This window comes from Lytechinus pictus, chromosome 2 (genome assembly GCF_037042905.1).
Source record: "Lytechinus pictus isolate F3 Inbred chromosome 2, Lp3.0, whole genome shotgun sequence".
Lineage (NCBI taxonomy): Eukaryota > Metazoa > Echinodermata > Echinoidea > Temnopleuroida > Toxopneustidae > Lytechinus > Lytechinus pictus.
Genome location: NC_087246.1, coordinates 8,437,535 through 8,460,764, shown reverse-complemented (window position 1 = coordinate 8,460,764; position 23,230 = coordinate 8,437,535). Strand labels below are relative to the sequence as shown.

The 23,230-nt window shown below is 38.8% G+C and overlaps 1 pseudogene; it reads left to right on the top strand.

Annotated features, from left to right (window-relative positions):
- Positions 1-7,517: 7,517 nt before the first annotated feature.
- LOC129254888 (uncharacterized) overlaps positions 7,518-23,230 on the top strand; it is a 19,921-nt pseudogene continuing 4,208 nt past the window's right edge.

Sequence of the window (23,230 nt, the reverse complement as noted above, 5' to 3'; positions counted from 1 at the left end):
CATGTTAAAAATCTGAGAACTACATGTACCACAAGAGCTTTGCAATGCATGGCATGACGGTACATTCATACTGTAAAATACTCTAAAATCTCTCAAATACTGTCCTTGCTCTCTATTTAGTCAGCATGTCAAAGATGACACAGTTAGTTTCTCTCCAGGTAATGTAAACCCATGATGAAGAGTGTAGGCCGGTGACATTCCACACCATGCCTGCTTGTGCAAATACCATGAGAATGTTCGGTTGCTTCTTCAAGCTTTGCATCAGGCGGGTGCCCCATTCCCTACAGGTTTCAGAAGCTTCATAGCCTTAATAGTATGTGACCAGGAGAATGAAGACTGCATGTCTGGAGAATGTGGCAATTGTCCAAGAATAGGACACTTCAACCCCTCCAGATGACATTTATGACAATCTAATGTCATGGTAGCGGTGGTCAACAGATGGAAAACACAACCATGAAACATGCAAAGGAACTGTACATGAGTGTTAAAGAAAAAAACTGAAGGAAAAAACACTGCACTTTTCGCAGCACATTCAAAGAAAAATGGCAGTGCCTGCATGGACGCTCACAAAAAAATCAGGCACGCTACTTGTAAAAGTTAGGGATTGCTCCCCCTCTAAATCTGCCCCTGATTGCTCAAAATTGGCAGAGGTTCTTGTTAAGAGGGTATAGAACTATGGGATGAATTTATAGTAACAATTTTAGAAGATGGTCTTTTTCAAAGGTTAGTGAAGTTCTGGTATGCATCACTTTTACTTGGGTTGTGTGGATGAACATGATGCTCTAAAATTGAAGGGATTTTTTAATGTTTTCTCTTCAAATAGATTGATACAGAATGCATTGTAGCCCATATTCACATACAGTATGACGGCTCCATGAAAGACATTCTGAGTCTGTCAAGGAATATGCAGTGGAAGCAGAAGGGGAAACAATTTGTTCAACTGGTGACTTCATGCAAGCCATTTGCCTCCTTATGGTCACATACTACGTGTTCAACTTTTCTAATCACACAATTACCATGGTACTACCATACCATGGTATCCTGGATAAAACCAAAGGTACTTGGGTACCATTGGAAGGTACTTTGATGGTACCTATGGTACTAAGTACCATGGTACCTAACTACCTATGGTACGAAGTACCATATGGTACCTATGGTACTAAGTACCATGGGACTTTGAAGATACTTTATTTTAAAGCTATTAAGCTATCTTCAGTACAAAGTATATATTTCTGTACAAGCTATCTTCAGTAGACAGCACATATTCCAGGACTGGCCATATTCTGTTGACAGCACATAATCCTGTACAGGCTGTCTTCAGTAAACAGCACATTATTCTGTCCCAAGTATATTAAGCTATCTTCAGTTGACAACATAATTATTATTCTGGTGAGCGTGTAAAAGCAATACGTTGGCCATAAATTTACGTGGTGCATATATCATAACAGTGGTATGTGGTATGTTTTTACTAAAAAAGGGTGCTTTACTACAATAAAAATAAAATGTTTACCCTTTCAGTGCTTTTGTTTTGTTTTTGAGTAGACATCATATTCCACAAAGATGGATTTAAAGAAACCTGATGCGACCCGGGGGCTACTTCCATTGACGAGTGGATACCATGAGCGACCATGGGATCTCAAAAAGCACCCTGAACAAGTATTTTCCATAGTCTGAAAATGCACCCCTTAACAAGTATTGACGTGTGAAACCCTACCCTTAAAAAGTATTGGAAACAAAACGATACTCTTGGCAAGTATTCCCTGAATTGAACCCCTAAACAAGTACAGCGATATCTTTATTGTTGTCACGGACGTCGGTCGTCAGCTTTACCTTTACCTACATCCCTACATCATTTGGTTTAGTACGGCCCCACCTCCCACACCTTGCGCAAATAAGACCGGTCGGTAATACAATCACTCACTCTACATGATTAACCACTATGGAAATGAATATTCATTATAGAAGAACATTAAGTTTCATTTGTTACTAAAGAAACCTGCAGCTACGAGTCCTATTCAAAGGTCCAGGGCAGATCTACCAGCTCTTTGGAAAGTGAGCGGTATGTCTCAGAAAATGCATTAAAGACCCTCAGACAGTACTGAGGTGAACATTCTCTAGTTTAAGATACCCACATAAATAATGGTAACTCTGAATGCAGGTAAATGACCATTGCCGAGTGTACATAAAGAAATGGTGTTAATAATTGTTGCAGACCTCTACAGACCCAACCAGTCATCCCCAGAACCAATTAGCACTGGAAGCTGCTTCAAAATACCCCAAGTCATTCATGGATGAAGTTGATACAAGTCCAGATATGAAGAGAATATGACAGTGTACTTTCATAGTTCCTTAAGACTTAACAGAGGATACAATTTGTCACGTCCAAAACCAACAAAGTGACCGAATCAAGAGGTGCTGAAATCATGAATAAGACTAGAGAAATTTTTAAGGATGTGTAAACTGGCAGCCCATGAATTTGCCCTTAAGGATGAGGAAGGGGCTTCTGAAAAAGAGATAAAGACAAAGTTGAAAGAATTGCATCAATCTACGAGATTCATGGCATTATGGCAGACATGTATGCAGAAGGTTTATGTGATTTATTGGATGTGGTGGATATGGTACTCTGTGAATGCTTGTCACATATGCATTGATTAATGACACTTGATAACCCTTATGTCTAACAATGGAAAGACAACCTGGCTAGATCCACCAATGGACTATAAGGTTGTGACAGCAGATTGCAATGGTATCACAAATTATAAATCTGAAAGAACTTGAGCTTAAATGTGCATGCCTACTTTATGATGTGTGCATTCACAGGAATTTTTACTGTCTTCCTGATCATGTTATTCAAGTAGCAAATGTTTCAAAGATTCTCATTTGCATGGTCAAAGGCTTAATTGGTAAAACTTCTTGGATTTACACTGGTTGAGAGTCAGCTTGGTGAAGGAGAAGTTATAATATTCACTTTTACTCTATCTAGTTCCTACTATGTTAACAGCAGCATCTCCGATTTCGGACAATGTTTTGCAACACTAGAGAGCCACCTTTGTCCTAGTGCTGTGGAAGCAACAGCCAACCAGCGTGCCTGAACCCAAAAAGCATGTGGTCAAAATTTAGCTGTAGCAGGGTGCGACATAAGCGCTTGCCCGATTGCCCGGGGCAAGCAAAAGTCAGAGTCGGGCAAGTGTTTCAGAGAAAAGGCAATATTTTGGAAATTAAATGATTTTTTTCAAGTTTTTCTCACCTTCAATCCTCAAAAATAACATCACATAATCTTCAACAATACGACATGCGGGTTGGAATAATCCATCGACACAATCATTCAACGCTGACAAACAAAAACAAGCTGCGATATGCGAAGTGTGAGCTGAGATGGGCGCGTTCGCCAGCAGCCGCAGCTAGCTAGCTACGCGGCAGCTTCATCGCCAGGCCAGCGGACGGTACACAGCCGCGCGAGTAGTTCAGATTCTGAACGATTTTATTTAAGAGCAATCCCCCAACCGCTGCCAGGCCGAGAGATGGCGTGATCCCGAATTGTACGGGCGAGGAAAAAATCGTTCAGATCAAAACGTAGCGCGAATGACGCTCCTTCAATTTTTTGAAGGAGAGCCATTAACAATGGACCGCCCATCTGCATGCTTACACAGCGCTGATTGGTTAGTACCGGTGTCAATCTCGCGAGTCCGAAGTGCAAACGTACATCGGACATTGTGATCGATCAGGAAATGATAGTCTTTATTCAAATCTTTATAATAGGAAAGAAATCCTGTTTTTGACAAAAAAAGGAGAAAATCAAGTAAATATTCTGTTTGTGATATAAAGTGTTTTTAACAACATGCCTTAATAACTTTTAATGGTGCTGTAAAGGAACGATCAAATATTTTCAGGTGCCTGTTATTTGTTCAGTATTATAAGCGTGGCATGAAGAGAGACCATGAGTGCATATCGAGTCAAACGATATTTATATTATAGTGCGCGTTCACGATCTTAATCCTCGTCAAAATTCTAACAGTTAAAAATTGAATATCTTCTGTGAATTATTGTCTACATTATACAAGAATGGCATCTTGTATACCTCCAGATCGTTTTAGTGAAAATGATCTCAAGAAAGCGTTGGAATACGCCTCAACAAACCTCGGCTTTGTGGACAGGTTTAGAGTGGAACAAAGAGAAGCATTGACGTCGTTCCTCCGTGGTCACAACTTATTCGTAAGTCTTCCGACTGGATTCGGTAAGAGCGTTATCTTCCAGGCTGCTCCTTATTGTGTAGATTATCTCCGCAAATTGCAGGATCCTGACATTTATACTCCGAAGTCCCTGGTAATCGCAGTGATGCCTCTGAAATCGTTAATTTCAGATCAACTGAACAGAGCAAAGGATCTGAGACTTGAAGCAGCGGACGTGACGGGAGGAGTCACTGACCACATCAGCGAGGGCATCTCGTCGGGGAAGTTCTCCGTACTATACGCAAGCCCCGAGAGCCTCCTAGGAGATGAAGGCAAAGATCTCTTCGACATTGCTGCTTTGAAAGAAAGGCTGTGTGGTCTTGTGATCGACGAAAGTCATTGTGTGACAAAGTGGTAGGTTTTTTTTTTTTCTCGTTTATCATGATACCTGCTCCTCAGATTTTCTGCATTGTAAAGCAAAGGTGATAAACAGTAGGGGGGTCTAGATAGTGGTAGCAAAATGAAACCAAAGACAAGTTGGTATGAAACTGCTCAAATATAATCTCATAATGTTCAGCTTGCATGCAAAGATACATGAGTGAGATACAATGTAATCTTGTATTCTATTCGTGATTTCCGCCTTTCTGGAGATTTTCAGTGAATAATTCAAATGATTGTAGATCTATATCAACCGTTACTTTATCACTACGGACCACCTAGACTCTACCCCGATGCTCTTGGCTCCGCCGCGCATAGTGGTTCACACACACTGGTTACACGTGTCTGAATTATCAATGTGGTCCTGTGCTGTGAACTCAACGTATCTTGATATTTTAGCCATTTCTAAAATATTTTTCAATAAAAACCACCAACTATGTTCAAAATTAGTCTTTCTAGTTTCTACATCAGTTCATGTAGTAATTTTCTTTCTTCTTCTTCTTCTGGAAACAGTACAGTCCACCGTCTGGTGTATTGTCGTACTGGTGTATTGTCGTACTTTCCACCTAACAAAGTAGTTAAATATTCAAAGACAAAGCGCCACCTTTCCCACTACTGCTTATTACCTTTAGTATAAATATGTGGAATGCAGGTCTTGCTCTTGACTCTCATGAATAGGATTTTGAGAAAAACATTGACACACTTGATTTTTTTTTCTTCTATAAGTTACAAGTAACTGACAGTTAAAACATGTTTTGAAAATATGATTAAATTAGAATAGATTTGATGAGATTCCCTTCATATTTTAAAATTTTACTTGTATTAAAAAATTGAGACCATAAAATAAGTACACAGTGATTGGCATCTCACCTGTTATTTTTGCAAACATTTTGCTGTCCTTTGTCATTAATGATTCTTAATGATATTGTGGCATTATTTTTTTAAAAGTACAAATGTAATTGAATATTCAGTCTATTTTAGGAAGAGTATTTTTATGAATATCATAAAACTTACATGTACTCCATTGCAGCCTTAAACTGATACAGTGTGATACAAGTAGTAACTTTTGCATAGTTCCATAACTCTTATACTTTTATATTTCTTTTAGGGGGACTTCATCAGGAGACACTAAGGTATTCAGGAGCGCTTATGGCAAGTTAGGAGAGGTGAGGGCCAAGCTAAAATCTTCAGTTCCCACGATAGCCCTCACTGCAACAGCAACCAAGCAGGTGAGGAGGTCTGTTGCTGATAACTTAGGCCTTCGCAACTTCGTATCAATCAGCAAATCGCCAGAAAAGAGGAACATTAAGCATGCTGCGTTCAAAGCACGGAAGGACTTTGACTCCATGTTTGGATGGCTTATTGACGATGTGAAAACGATGGGAGATGGTTGCGACAGAGTAATCATCTACTGTCAGTCCAGGAAGGTGGTCAGTGACCTTTACGCAACCTTTCTTGACTTGCTGCCAAAAACCCACCACAGGTATGTGGATATGTTCCACACCAATACGGAACATGACGTTCAACAGAGCATAATTGAAAGTTTCAGCCATGAAGATGGATGCGTAAGAGTGTTAATAGCAACGATTGCGTATGGAATGGGCGTGGATGTCAAAGGTGTTTACAGCACCATTATCTGTGGAAGGTGTACCGACCTCGATGACTACATGCAGATGAGTGGTCGCATCGGCAGAGATGGGAAACCAAGTGTAGCCATCACCATTCAGTTTCCAGGGGATGTTGCTGGAAGAACAATGACAGAAAGCATGAAGGACTTCATGAAGGGCGATCGTTGCCGCTGAGAAGTTGTTAGAGAAGTTTTTGGACAGTCGGCCAACTTTGATATTGTGCCACATGAATGTTGCGATGTATGTGCTTCATCCTGTTCCTGTGACCCAAGTGGCTGCATGCACTCACAGAATGCAACAGAGAAAAAGGTGTACAAGGCACTTCAAAGAGAAATTCACTCAGAGGAATTTCCACTCAGCATACCAACCCCTAGCCAACGTGATAAGCTTGAAAGATCATTGGAGGAGTATCGCATGGATCTACTTGAAGAACACCCACATCACAACTACTGTGGTCCGGACCTAGCCTGTGGTTTATCAAGTAGTAAAGTTAAGCAGATTGTTTCTGAAAGCATCGTGGAGTTTAATTTTGAAAGTTTTGTTTCACGTTATGCGTTTCCAAACCAGCAGATGGCCTCAGAAGTATGGGCTATTCTCTGCTCTGCATTGGATAGAGGATCAGTTTCGAGTTCAGACAAGTTGTTTGCTGTAAGAGATGATGAAACAGAAACAGAGTCGGAAGATGAATTTTCCAACAGTGACGAGTACCAAGAGGCTATTTTGTCTGTTAGTGACAGCGATTAAGAGCATAAACCATACATGCACGTGCGTGTACTGTTAAAGGTATATTGTATATTATTTTCATATGATCTTTTACTCTCAGAGTGCCAAGGGAGTTGGCTTATTCCAAGATTCAATCAAAGTATTGCCAATGCTTACTTTTCAAATGCATGTACTTATTTAACTCTGACTTCTGTACAGATATGTTGTGCACAAAACTTGCTAGAAATTTATTACTCTTCAAATTTATTACTCTTTCAATGATACCAAAAGTTCCTACTCATTACCATTTAGCACATGAACATTATTACAACACAGATCTGTGTTTTCCCCTGGACATTTACGTGTTTGTTTCGCATTTGTTTGCTATTGTTTTATGCTAAATTGAGAAAGGATCCTTTTTACAATATGCACTTTTCTCTAAAACATTCTTATAGTAGCATATAATGACCGATAGAAATTTCAAATACTAGATTCTTGCTGTAATTGTAACCTTTGATATACTTCTGTCACTACATGTATATACATCTGTCTTAGTGGAGTAATGTTTGATGAAACAACAATGCATGGATCTCTGTGGCACATATATGCTTGCCATCGGTGCTGTAAGTGTTAATTCATGAGAAGAACTTACATGTGTACATGAATTTATTTAAACTACACTTATGTCACAAATTGTTGTAAAAGGGAAGACAAGTTCTTTGATAATTTATTGAGACAAGTTGTTAATCTGGCATGTCAGGAGTGGCCTTTTTAAATTTTCATGTACATGTGTACATGTAATACTTGTAGCATGATAGCTTTTTTTTTGTGATTTGAAAATTATCACATATACAGTGTATGTTCAATCCCACATTCTCAAGTAAAGAAAATGATATTACATTTCATATTTTGTGTAGGTTCTCTAAATTTTCATGATGCAGAATACATGTATTGTAATCACTGCTTACACTTCGATGATCACTTTTTGATTTTTATTTTTTTTGTGTGTATGTGTGCATGTGTGATTCACAACTTTATTGTCAAGAAAATTGCTGCCGTGTACATTTCGGGGAAGTTTTGTGACCTTTCTGGTTGTACAGGACGGGAACAAGTCTTCATGGCATGTAAATGTATATCGAGAAATGCAAGTATTCTATTTTTTCAGTTTCCTCCTTCTGTATACAAATATTCATCCATTTGTAGTAATAAATGATGTAACATGTACCATGAAAGAAGACTTTGAAGGTTTTTTTGTTATATCAAATCTGTCTACATGCACATGTAACTCATTATAGTGAACCTTGCAGTATGATTTTAGAGATTGAAGTTTATTTTACACCCCAATTTGTTTGCTTAGTATCTTGTTTGAATTCTCTTTACACCTAGGATTGTTTGCTTACATTATATCTACAAAACATATTTATAATCATTGTACATGTAACCTTGTGTTCAGGGTTGTGGGGCCATCTCACTTGTCTGGTTATCCAGTATAATCTACATGTAAGAGTGAACCAAATTTATCTATGTGTACCCTACATACAACCCCGTGTAATGATTCTGTCAGATGTTCCAGGTTGACTTTCTTTAGTGGCAAAAAGTAACAGATTAACTCATTAATTTTTTAGACCTTTTTTTTAATATTCAGTTTGTATGTGAGAATTTCATTCCTGTTCTGAATTGCTTTTCTTTCTGCACATGCAGTGGAATTGGAGTGTATCTGTTCAATGCACTGGTGATGAGACCATGAACATGCATGTATGAATTACTTTATATTGATCTCATGGATGTTTTTCACTGAATAAATGAATATAACTGGCTTGGAATATTGTATTCATAGTGTTTTTATGTCGGTATTGCTAAGAACCCTTTCCAGATACTAAAGATACAGTGGAAACTGAGTATAATTGGTCTTTTGGACCTTCCAAAATGGAAATTATCTTGTTATACATGTAGCATGAATCCCACGACATCAGGTAAAAACAACAGAATAGGCAGAGATAGAACCTGGAATGTTGGTTGTTACACACTGTATCAGGAATGTTTTACCACACCCTTTATACTCAGTTTCCACTGTACTAAATACTTGCACTGAAGTTTGAAATTGAACTTTTCTTGAACGTGAGACCGACACATGAAAAAAAAGAAAATTACATGAAGGTGTATCGAGAGGAGTAGTTGTGTGAAGGAAAGGAGTACAAGTATGCGGCGCTGATAATGATGCTCCAGGGTAGTAAAAATCAGAACATAATTAACTTTGCATACATGTAGTCTAATCTGTCGGGATTCCCCCCCCCAAAAAAAAAAAAAATTGTTTGACTCATGCAAAATTTGTCCCAGGAAACGAAATGTTTTGAATTGTTGCAAAGTTTAGTCAAGAAAACTGAATTGACTTGGGGGAAGTTTGACTCGCCGATACTTGACTTCTTATGCAGGTTATTGTAAGTGTTCAATTATGCACTAAAGAGACCAAGAAAATTAAGCTATGGTAGTGAAATCTTGTGAAGTCAGGCCATTCACAAAACAGGAAACGAAAGGTTTGAAGTGGTTAGGTTATCGTTCTTGTTCAGGAGCCTGTGACACAAAGGTTTGCGATCAATCGCAAATTTAAAACAACCATTCTGATTGGTCCAGGGTCACCTTTTTGAACAAGATGCGCATGAAACCATGGTCTTGATTGACTGAACATTACAACTTTGCGATTGATTGCAAATCTTTGTGTTACGGGGCACAGTGTTTTCTATTGGTGCTTGTCATGGTTCTGCTGTTTTGATACACTGTGAGGAAGAGAATGTCCTGGAGATAGTGAAGAGGGGAGTTAAGAGAAGAAGGGTGTGTATAAGTGAGGGATGCATAACACTTTCACATGAGAGCAATGAGCACACTAAGAAGATGCAATTGAAGGTGATGCGAGTCATACAAAATAATAACTATTTTATTCTCCTTGCTCCATTTATTCTTGAACTATCTGAAATTTATTACCCCTGTATCTTCCTTTCATCATAATAATAACCAAATAATAAACACGGAAAAGCAAGAAAAAGAAGAAAAAAAGAAAAGAAAAAACCATGTAACTGAAAGAAAATGTTAGCTACCCACAATACATGTACAATGTTATCCTCAGGGACATCATATTCTTTCATTTTTAGTTTTGTCATAGTGAACATAATAATGTACAACCACATGTACATTGGCTTTGACAATCATAATTTGGAATGCAGGGAGTACTGGTCTTGGCAGTTTTTAAAGGTATTTCTTGTAAATACAGGAATTGCAAATAACTTTGTTATGAGGTTACGTGTGGTCAAACATCTTGCACCCATGTGCACCGTGGATAGGTGTTATTATTAAAAATCAAGATGCCTAAAATTGGCATACACATTTCATTACTGAAAGTATGTACAGGATGTGACGTCATTGTCTGTAATTGAAATTTTGAGACGGGGGGGGGGGGGTCTGTGAAACGGGATCTGTACTTGTGTGTGTCAGTGCAACGGGATCTGTACTTGTGTGTGTCTGTGCGTACCTGTGTGTGACCTTTGAAATTTTGCTTCAAAATGCTACAAAAGACCACTAGAAAAATCTGAATATTATTTCTATTGATGCATAAGAAATTCAAAAAATAACAAAATAATAAACAAAAAAAAACAGTAATGCAGCTTTATTGTGTACTGAATGTAGCTTATAGAGCGTAGCATTGATTTAAACAATGCTAGTATTATAATTTACTTAGACATGCATGAATGATTTTCAATTAACAATTAAAATGTCTATGAAAATGCTCAAGTATTATAAAATTAACAATAAAAATGAATGGGTTGAAATAAACTGATGGTTTGTTAACCATCATGAATCATATATAATTGCAAAATCACACTTACAAATTTTCTGTCAGATCAATATAACTTATGTTGGTTTTTAATGGTTTTAGACTAGAAATTTATATAGTTGGACCTCCCTTATCCAGTCTCCTTTATCCAGATCACTCTGGAATTTGCCTATTTTACTCAAATGAATTAGCGGAACCAACAAAGATTTCAAGCATACTCATAGTATGGCAAACTATTCATGTTACTTATATTATTCCCAACTTTTTTTTATTGCACATTCAGTTAAATTTTTCATGATAGAAATATGCATTCATTCATTCAAACTCTTGGCAACTGCATGTTTTGAATATAGAATTTCCTTATCTGGTCAAATCCCTTGTCCAGATTAGTGCTGGTCCCAAGTGTGTGGATAGAGGAGGCCCAACTGTATTCAATTGTACCAAAGGTTAAGATACTAGTATTCATTGTTTTTTAACAGTGCTCATGGCTTTATATCTCTTTTCATTATTAAAGGTTCAGATGTACATAGCATCACAAGTGCAGACACTATCAAGGTGGATACCAGGTCCTCTTCCCTGAGTAGCTCAGAATCTGATTCAAGTTTTGGCATCTGCAGAAAGAGACCACGATTAGATGCCCTCAGTGAATCAAGTTCATTCACTGACAACTCTTCTGAGGTAAGGTTAATTTTTTTGCCTCATTTAAATCTCAGCTATCATAATCAACAATATAAAGGACTCATATCCCATACAGATTTCATATTATATAAAATTGAAAATAATATTGGGAGAAAAAAATACATAGATCTCAGAAGCGGATCTAGAGGGGGGGTTGGGGGGTTGCAACCCCCCCCAAAAAAAAATCCGGGGACCATTTTTTTAAATCTTATCTTTTTTTTTAAACTTGTAATTTTATTTTATTCTATTTCTATGTATTTATTTCATTTATTATTATTATTATTATTATTATTATCATTATTTCTTTTTGGGGGAGGGGGGGGGGGGTTGGGCAAACAAATGTCACAGAGTCCCTTGCCCCCCCCCCCCATCAGCTTTTTTGAGGACACGGGCCACCGCCGAAGTGACAAGCTAGGCCAGCGTTGCCGATTCTCATCCCCAAAATCCCCACATTAAAAAAAAAAAAAAAAAATTGGGGGATTGTTGAAGTCTTTGGGGATGAAAAATAAATATTTGGGAATGAAAATAATATTGAGTTTTATGAAAAACGAATTTGGGGATTTTCTGTCAAAATTTGGCAACTTTGGGGATATTTTAAGTGTCGTTTGGGTGGGGATTTTGTGAAGATTTAACCTGGCAACGCACGCTGAGCTGGGCTGCTCATTTCCTGGATTACTTGTTCAAGTTGCTCACTTTTTTATCAGTCTGATCTGAGTGTACATGTAGTGACAAGCAATATGGAAGCAAACAGGGCAAAGAAGTTGCGGCAATCCAGTCTCGCATCTTTTTTTACTGGAAGGTATGTTTGAATCATGCAAAAAAGTTGGCATACAGGGTAAATTACCATACATGGGGGTGTAATACGGACGTGTTGTAATACTACAATTTGAGTAAATAAAACACATCCAGCACCCACGCTTCGCGGGGAAAGGGCGCTCAGTCGCCCGACTGGTCAGCTTACAATTTGAGTAGCTGTGTACGGTGTGTGTGTAAATTCTCTGCCAGAGCGCAGGCGTGTTTTGGGATTGATGAATCGCTGAGTCAGAAAAGATAATGTTGAGTAATCTAAGGCTAAGCCAACGGCAAAATAACAAAGTATACAACTCTTATACTTATGCTTTGATTTTTTCTTCTATAACTGTATAACAGAGTAGTTTCATATCTTCTGTAGATAGCATATCCGAGTAACTATACTTCATAATACCATGTTTAAATGATAACCCGGGGGAGGGGGGGGGTAGTAAGTTCAAAATGCCATTTAGAAAATGGGTAGTGGGTATGTGCCGCTGAGTTGCATCGCCTTTTTTCGCTCGAAGCCGTTCTTGTACATCACACTTTTTGTCTTGTAGATGAAAAAATACGAAAGAAAACAACGTTCCAAAGCATGCTGTTTTTTCTTGTCAATGGAAAAAAAAAGAAAAACTGTTCCAAAGCATTGGGTTTTCCTTCCAATCTGCCATTCCGGTCGTTCCAATGCCCCCTATTTTTCATAGTATTCCCTTGCCGATGGCGATGCCCCCTATTTTTTTTGCCAGCGGCACTTGCCTACCACTTTTTGGGCCAGGTATTCCTGCCCCCCCCCCCCTTGCCGGGTATGATACCTACTGTATTAATTTTGACTAGTTTAAGTTAAAATTGAATCAATTATACTTGGGCATATTTAGGAAAGTGATCAAACTGCCATTAACAATTTTTTTAGAATGTGAGTAGGAAAATTTAAATGGCCCGTTCGGCCAGTAGAATAGAATATTAATTATGTTTGCATTTCCCAGAGCTTAATATGAACTTTTTTGGCAGTTGCCCTTTTGGGCCACAAAAATTAAGTAATTTCATTTGCTGTAACAATGATTAAAAACTATATTTTCTCATTAAAAAAACACAACATTTAACAAATATTTTAGTTTGCAGGATTAGTTCATCATTTACAGGATGGTCATGATAATGAACAGGTTTAGTAAATAGTAGCTATTGAAGTTAGTGTTTTCACATCCTTTATACAGGTCTGAGAAGGATGATCACAAAGTGGCTTCTGATCAGGGTGATACAAATACCAGTGGTGACAGTGTCCTTTGCAGTGATGACAGTCCTAGTTCTGCTGGGGGTGGGGTTGGGTCTACTTTAGGTGGAGTCTGTAGTAATAGTCCTGATGCCAATCTAGAGTTTGAGGAGTCTGCCATGGATGTTGATGTCATTGATGTCGGTTTGCTTGCTCCAGATGAGAAATCAAAACTCTCGGACACAAAAAAGTTTCAGCTCCTGACAAACCATTTCAAGCCTGACAAGAGCAGCATGCTGGCATTCCAAGAAGTTAGAAAGGGCGGCAACAATTGGAAAGTTAGCTCCCAGATTTCCTGGCTTGAAGAGTACCCATGGCTGGTATATTCACCATCACAAAAGGGTGGTTTCTGCAAATACTGTACCTTGTATGCAAAGAGCAACAAGAGTACTTTTGGAGTTCTAGTGAAAGTCCCATTCACCAAGTTTGCTCGTGCCAAGGGCAAAGATGGCATCCTCACCAACCATGCTGCCAACATGTACCACAAGCAGGCTACTGACACAGCAAAGGCTTTTATCAGCACTTACCAGAATCCTGAGTCTAGAATTGACAACAAACTCAGTTATGAGGCTCAGCGACTATCTGAAACCAATCGTCACATCCTGGTCGAGATCGTGGAAATAATTCTACTACTGGCAAGACAGGGTTTGTCCTTGAGAGGACATAGAGATGACAGCACAGCCAACCCCCTAATTAACAGAGGGAACTTTCTGGCTTTACTGGAACACACAGCTGCCAGGGATCCGGTGCTGGATGAACATCTGCGAAGAGGCAAGAAGAACCAGAAATACATCTCTAAGACTATCCAAAATGATATCATCCTAACAGCAGCAGAATGTCTGAAGGAGGAGCTCTTGCACCCTCTCAAGAAAACAACTTTCTATAGCATCATAGCTGACGAAGTCACTGATCCCCATGCCAACCAAGAGGTGCTTTCTGTCTGTGTCAGATTCCTTGATCTGTCAACAGCTGATCACCCACAGATCATGGAAGTCTTCATTGACTTCATTCACCTCAGACGTGCCACTGGAGAGAAGGTGGGGAAGGCTATCATGTCCGTCCTCCGCAGAAATGGTTTAGATGTGAAAAACATTAGAGGTCAGGCTTATGATGGGGCAAGTGCAATGTCTAGCAGCAATGTTGGTACCCAGGCACAGATCAAGGCCCAGAATCCACTTGCTCTTTATACCCACTGCAGATCACATGTCTTGAATCTGGCCGTAGCTGGCTCCTGCAAAGTTCAGGCACTGCGCAATGTGATTGGGATCATTAACGAGCTGTACCTCTTCTTTCAACTCTCCCCAAAGAGGCAACGGTACTTGGAGTTTGTGCTCCAGGTTTATGCACCTAAACAAAAGGTAAAGAAGCTGAAGGGCCTTTGTAAGACGAGATGGGTGGAGCGCCATGACTGCCTGGAAACCCTGGTGCTTCTGTACAAATACATTGTCACCTGCTTGCACTCCATGGTGACACCAGGTCTTTATCCACTGCTGACAACTGCACCTGAAGAAAGTGGAGAAGATGAGAACTATGAAGACTGGGACTGGGACAGAGAAACCCTGGTAAAAGCAGAGGGCCTGAGATGTTCCCTTACCAGTGGAACTCATATCAGCGCACTGGTGGTTCTCAAAAATGGACTGCAACCGGTAAAGGCACTAAGTGTCAAACTTCAGAAGAGAGACAGTGACATATTTAAGGCGTATGGTCACATTGACTTTGTCACCAAGGAAATCCAAAGCATGCGCGTGAACATCGATGAAGTGTGGGATGAATGGTTCATTGAGTCTTGTGCAATTGCAGAGGACGTTGGGAGTAGCATGGAAACTCCAAGAACGACCAATGTGCAGAGAAATCGAGCTAATGTTCCTGCTGATACACCAAGGTGAATACTATACCAGTATGTCATTGATATTTTCTCATTTTTTTTATTTTGTGCATTCTTGAGACAATGTGCAATACTAAGGAACAATACCTACTGACTTTAATGACTCATTATCAGTAATCTAGCCAATAAGATGGGAGCCTAATGTTCGGAGGGGTCATCTTTTGCTAAAAATAACCATCTTTGTTTTCTATAATTCTATTATTTGTACAGCTTGTCATTATTTTCTAGTTAATAAAGGATATATAACAAGTAGCTCCATGTCAGTCACTAAAGAAATGGGGGATCTACCCCTTCCTCAGTATGCGGAATTATTCTCCTTGGGCATGGATAGTTTCTACCAGTTTTTGAGTAACACGGAAATAGTATTTCTTTTTAATTTAAGTTATCTTCAACAATCTCCAGTACAGTTCCAAATGCAATTATATGTTCTGTAAAGATAGTATATTCCAATGATGACAATATATTGTCATTTGTTCTCTTTGGTTATAGCACATATTTCAAGAGAGCGATAGCTGTGCCCTTTCTGGATAGCTACAGCCAAGGTCTGACAGAAAGATTCTCCCCAGAAAACCGATGCATGAGGTCCATTATGGGACTTCTTCCGAGCGTACTCCTGACTAACGCAGAGGCTCTTGACGAACAGATGCAGGAGCTGATGTTCTGGGAAGCAGATCTTCCTTCACCAGGAAACTTTAAGGTACCATTTTCTCCCAGTTTTCTTATTCTTATGACCTTCAATATTGGGTGGGGGATGATTTTATGGGTCATGAAGGGGGGGGGAGGATATATCCCCCATCCCCCCGGGATCATCGACACCCACCATGCAGAAAACAGTTGTATACTTATGTTGGCACTTGAATGTACTCAATATTAATAATTGTTTGACACCAAGAGACAGCACTGTGATATTTAATATATTTATGTTTCAGGCAGAGATCCAGAGCTGGACAAGATTTTTTCAAAACATGGACAAAGCTCAGCTTCCTGAGAACTTGGTTGACTGCCTGGGACATGCTGATGAGGACTTTTTTCCTAACATCAGGACGCTGATCATTCTGGGCTGCACGTCTCCAGTCACCAGCTGCGAGGCTGAACGTTCTTTTTCGGCACTCAGAAGAGTAAAGACATATCTTCGATCTACTATGGGGGAAGAGAGGCTTGCTGGACTCACCCTCATGGCTATCCACTACCAGGCAACCCTGCAGCTAAGTTCCAGCAAAATAGTTCAGGGATTTGTACAGAAACATCCAAGGCGTCTCTTCTGCCAGTCCATCATATTTGACTGAGATTTGCCAGTGAGTATCAGTGACAAGCTGTTCATAATAAAAGTATTAGGCTAACAGTGCTTATTCCAAGGTCCCCAATTCTTTGTATCTGTGTTGTTAACTTGCCTTACATTGCAGGAAAATGCAACTTAATTTTACAAATTTTCATGGGGGTTAATTTGGCAACGACCTCTATACCAAAAAGAGTGGTGTTTTAGATGCAAGAAAACGCCATTTTCACACACAGATTTTCAAAAATTTTCCCTACTGTGGGAGGGGGGACACCCCCCTCCCACACCCTCCCCCCTCGCTCGCTTGGACTCGGTCGCTACGCTCCCTCGCATACCACCCCAACCCCCCCCCCCTTTATAAAAAGCTGGATCCGCCCCTGGATCTAGTGTTGTTGGAACTAAAAATGTAAATGATATTGTGTGCAGTACGATTTTTTAATGGTATAGGTTCACAGTGAGCAACTAATGTAATTTCTTTTTTTCCAGATAATGGATGGTATGATTTCAAACAAATGGTATTTTGTCTAGAGGTTTAAATTGAATAGCCAAATTTTTTGAAATGTTTTAGAAATGGGAAAGAGAGTTGGGGTAGATAATCTTTGAATAATGCATCTCATGATCTGGTTCCATGGAGACCTCTGAGGGTAGCAAGGGAAAGGACTAACATCAAAATTAAAAAGTAGAAGATATTATGCATCAAATGTTACATCAACTTTATTGTAGTGTCCATGATTATCCCAAAAATTTGAAAAGTTTCCTGTTGTATTGTTTGTGGTTATACAAGTAAAGAAAACTGTTCAGGGCACTTTAGACGGTATCCCAATGCCATTTAGCTTACATGTCTAGATCAAGTAGAAATCTATTTTCTTGTTTAGACCTTAAGGAACTTGCATTACAATAAACACAAATTTCCCTGTACCCTCATGGGTCTCCTCATGCATGTTTATGTGTGTTTGTGTGTGCGTGTGTGTGTGTGTGTTGGATGTTTGTTGGGGTGTGTATTTAACAATATTTAAACAATGTCAAGCTCTATAAATTAATTTTATTGTTTAGAATTTGGGATTATTGGCCATATATCACCATAATTTACTGATTTAAATTCATAGTCAGAATTTTGTGCCCTTAGAAAGGTCGGTATGAATTCAAGTGCCTTTATTTATGACTTCATGTGATGATTTATCTTTTTGCAGTTTGTACATGAAATTTTGCGGCAAAGAGGTGATGCCATTCTCCAAGAATATGATTTGACCGGAGCACTTCAAGACAAAACCAGACGGCAGATGATTAACCTTTTGGTAGCCCACATGCAAGAACAGTATGGGTAAGTGCCAGCAAAAGTTTCCTTTAAATTTGTGACATGTGACAAGAGACTGAAGTTACATTTAAAGGAATTTGTTGTCTTTTCAAAATTGTTTTTCAGAATATTCATTTTTTAATGTGATTTGCACATGATGGTTAATCAGGTATTACCAGTTTTGTGAGTGACATTTTTGGGTCATTAAAGTGAACCTACATTAATGAAAAAGTCTTACCGGTAACTATAATCATCGTAGCATCAGTTTGAGGCTGTTCACATATCATTTTCAAAAGTGGCTTCCATTAAACTAGTTTCCAAATCCGGTTCAGATGGCCAGTTGAAGACGTTCACATCTACATGCCCACAATGTGAACTTGAAATCTAGTTAACGTAAAGAAGTTTTGTTGCTATGGTAATCTCCCGCAACCCTTGCTGTGCTCTACCACAAAAACTACCTTGCGAGGTGGATTTTTTTTAAGAGGCCACTGACAGCCACTTTTGTGACCATTAAACTAGTATCTGTTAAAGTAGTTTAAGGCAGTAGATGTGAGCGGCCTCATCGTGATGAGGCCTCACTTTATAAATGTATTATGAACTAACCATGTGACATTTTGAGATTTCAAAGTAATACAAAAATACTAAACTATAGCAAAGTATGCGATGCAGACGAGACACTAGGGGGTATGCCACTTGTTATCAGCATATGTTCTGTTTTAATAGAGCCAGTAATGTGTACATATGACTGTAATTCACATACAGGAGATGTACTTTCTTATTTCACAGCAAACATCCAAAAGCAGCTATGAAAACCAAATATGCCATGGGGATAGTGAATCTGTTTCCAAGCCTTAGGGATCCGTTTACTAGCACTGGTCATGTAAGTATTATACCCTGGGCCCGTATTCAAATAAGTACTTTCACTAAATAAGTTCTTTACGAAGTATTTCACTTGGCCAAGATATTTACTTATTTCGTATTCAATTCATTTCTAAGCATTTTACTTTAATAAGTCAAAATTTAAGTAAAATACTTATTGAGGGCATTGTGACATCACAATTTTGTGCCCAAATGATGTGCAGTTAACTTATTGCATCAAAAATGCCCTACTTCTTATTTCTGCGCAGCTGAGAGTGATTGCGCACACAAGCCTTCATCTACCAATGAAATTTGTAAATGCTTTGGCTTTAGTCCCCTCGAGAGGTGTCTTGAATTTCAAGTAAAATGCTTGGCCAAATTTATGAATTGAATACCAAAATCCGCCAAGTATCCGAGCAAAAACCTAAGTAAAATACTTATTTTTCTGACTTAAGTATTGAATTGAATACGGGCCTGGTCCTCTCTGATAAGAAGGTATTGCATTCCATTAACTTGAACAAAACTGATGATATTCTGATAAGATAAGATACCCTCAAAACCTCTCTAAATTATATTCTGAGAAGTTTTTTTTTTTTCTTTATTCTATCTTGTGTAGGTCACACTCTGCCATCTTCGACACAATATCCAATAAGAAATGTTTGATACCATTCTGATCTCCTTCACAACCAGACAAAACCTTTTTTTCTTGAAGTGGGGCAAAGTGATGCGTCCTTGTATCAAAGTCAAGATGATTGCATTATATGACACTAATGCTACTTTGCTCAATTTTTTTTTTGAAAACTACAATATCTCATCAAATCATTTTGTGCATCCTTTCAAGGTTAATATTATCAACAAAAAGCTAAAAAAAAATGATTATTTATACTTGTGTGAGATGCATCTATTTCCGTTGGCAAATGATATAACCGAAAGATGCCTAGGCATGAGATCAATAGAAATGCATGAAATTTTTATTCCTCCGCCCACCGAAGGTGGTTGCTGGAGGCATTATGTTTTTGGGTCGTCTGTTTACATTCATCTACATTGTTCTTTCACTTTAGGAAGCTTTTTTTGATGCAAGAAGTAACACTGGATTCCTGGCTGCTAGAATAAAAAATGTTAACCGTACAACAGAGGAGAAGACATCCAACCCATTACCCAAGCCATCAAGCAGAGATGGTGGTCCGAGGAAGGTCCGAGAAGGTTACCAGGAATCTGCTCCAGGCTGCACCTATGATGAAGAGACCTCAACTGGTTGCAGCACTGTCCAACATTAGAACGTGATTCTACCCTGGTTGTTGAAAAGATGCAATCTACTTTCCCCGTTAGACAGCACATGGTCAGGGACGGACGCACCGCATCGGATATTTTGGAACAGTTTCCTTTTGAAACTGTTCCAGGTTTGGTACGTGTTACAAAAAATTTACTCCTAATTCTTGTTTTAGCCTCTCAGGCCTAAGGCAGCAAAATTATGTGTATTGAAATTCAAGCGTCATAATTATTACTTGGTACTGAGGCATCTAAACCATATTTCTCTGTTTTATTATATATGTTTAAAGGCCACCGCACACCTTACGACCCGACCAGTCGCCGACTGGCTTGCGACTGATCTGAGGGGAGATGTGACGTCACAGCGCATGTCAGCTTCAGAGTCGCAGACCGGTCAGAGACAAGTCGCAAGGAAAATCGGAAGAATTTGACATGTCGAATCCTTATGACTGGATCGCAAGCTCAATCCAAATTCCAGCCAATCAGACAGCAGAGTTGCACGACGCGTATGTGATAAACAACGCGCATACGCAGTAGTAAACGCATTCTCTTTGTTGTTATGCCAAAAAGCAAAAAGCGCATGCGTGAGTCGCAAATCGGATCGCAAGGTGTGCGGTGTCGTGGCTTATGACTACCTTGCGATTCATCTCCCTTCTCTCAGTCGCAAGCCAGTCGCCGACCAGTCGGGTCGTAAGGTGTGCGGTGGCCTTAAGATTTTGAAAATGTCAGTCCTAAGATTCTGCCAGTTTTATCCTTCAATCTGTATCTGTATTTACCACATGTGACTGTCTGTTGGTGTACAATTACCATTACTGGTTGTCATGTACCTTTGTGAAAGACAGTTACATCAAATTTAGTGATATCTAGAAAATCTAATCTATTTCAAAGAAGAGAGGCGATTCTATTCCTTGTTGAAAGGTCCAGCAAGTTTCCTTTCTTGCATGGATTTCGTGTAGAGAGACCTTCAAAAGTACTTCTTATTGGTTACAGGTGTGTATATATGGGAGTCTCAGCTTTGAAGGTATTTGGGATATATGTACTGTAAAATTATGCATCGTTTATTTTTTTTTCTCTTTCCCCGTTTTCCTTTTACACATATTCTTGCAGATAGAGGTAGATTTTCGGAAACTTTTTCCTGAAAATCACTCACGTTTCCTGACCAAATGGCCTGAGTTGAAGCCCAAGGTTGTTACACTTGCAAGACAACTTCTAAAACAGAAAGGAAACTTGACAGTGATGGAGCTTCTGTCATCTTATGACAGTTCTGATCAAAATAAAGAAGGTAATTTTGCACATTCCCTTGAATGCACCCTCGGATATCGTAAAGGGTGGAATTCTTGATATTTTATTATTTGAGACCATGGATGAACCTTTGATAAATTGTGGGTTAGTTTGAATTTGTGCTTCATTAATTGGCACACAAGTATGTTCAGTGGACAAGTTTTAGAATATGCGCAAATCTAATCCAATCCATGGTTTTGTACCCAGCTTAGACCATGGTCTTAAATCACCATTGAGAATTCCACCAAAGAGCCTGCAGTCTCATGGAAAAAAATGTATTAAGGGACGAGTATGCTGAAATAGCGAGAAATTACCCATCCCTATTACAACAATTTTTTTTCCTCTATATTTTTCTTTGTCAACTGGAAGGCTGGGATACTGGACTTTTTAGAAATATCTATTGCAATTCATCTAACGATTCTTACATACAGAATACTTATTTTGAAAACATTGAAAGATTGATTTTCAAAATCCTACTCATTCGTGGTAATAATGAGCTCGAGTGATCATTAATTTTTGTCTTACTTGCGTAATAGAATCGAGACATAGGTGCCATCTTTTCAGACAGCAGCAATGCCTGTGTCAACATTTAATAATCAGTCTGATTCGTAAACCGCTTGTCTAAATTATTGGGAAGTTATTATGATGATTAATATGATTGTTTCAATGAGAATTACAAAAAATTACATTATAATGCCCACTTGGCAAAGTTATTTGTAGTAAGAACATGTTCTCCATAATTCTATTATCATATTAATTATGAAGCTATGAAGAAGAAATTTTTTTGCGTGGTCCATTGTGGAATCTTTATTAGGAGGTTAGGTGCTTTGCCATGAATGTTGCCTTCTCCCATGCATAAATATTCCATTTCTCATAAATCCTGTTAATTTCTTTTTTTCCCACCCCCTTTGAATAAATTCTACTCATAAGAAGGTGTAATTATTTTGGTACATTTAGCTTCTATTTTTCACCTTGGTCAACATGAAAGCCTGTTTAATAATGATTAATTTTTATTTTGTAATGCACAGGATGGAATTCCAGCACATCTGCTATCCTCCTCCTCTCGTGCCTATTGCCTCCTGCAAGTCAAGGGAAGTCCAAAGCTGCGTCAGCAAAAGTGTCCATTTCTTCAGCTATCTCGAGGGTTATTCAATTTCAGAAGGTATCTAGCTTTTCATTAAAAAAGTAATGTTATTTATACCAGGGCTCGACACTAGCGCCGGTCCGACGGTCCCAGACCGGTAAAAATCACTGTTGGGCCAGTAGATTTTCAGAAGTAGGAAGATTTACTGGTCCGACATGACCAGTAAAAAATATCATTGTCGGGCCAGTAATTTTTCCAAAAATAGCAAGATTTAAGGGTCCGACATGACCAGTAATAAAATCCATTGTTGGGCCAATAACTTTTCCAGAAATGGTCAAATTCACTGCAAACCATTTCCCCCCGTTAAATTTTGTCATTCACACACAGAATACACACACTAGAGTAGCATACAGTGTATGTAGCCAGCCACACAACCCACGTGGTAAATTCTGTACTGGCTGCGCGAACGAAGCCTGGCTAAACTCTGGCAGAAATCTATCACAGAACTGTCAAAATTCACGGTTCATACTCATGAAAGGCTCTTATAATGTCCACATTTCCTAAAAATTGGAGTATCTCTGTCATTTGTAAGCAGTAAAAGGAGAAATTTTCACTTCTGTTTTGGTTCAAACAGATCGGGTTTCGGGTGATATCGTCTGAATACATAATAGCCCCACATATGCATTTATGTGTGTCTTGATACACTTGGTTTCTGACTTTCTTTCGTAGCTATTTTAATTGAGCCAAAAAGAAACTGATAAATTATTTGATGATAGTTTTAACTTT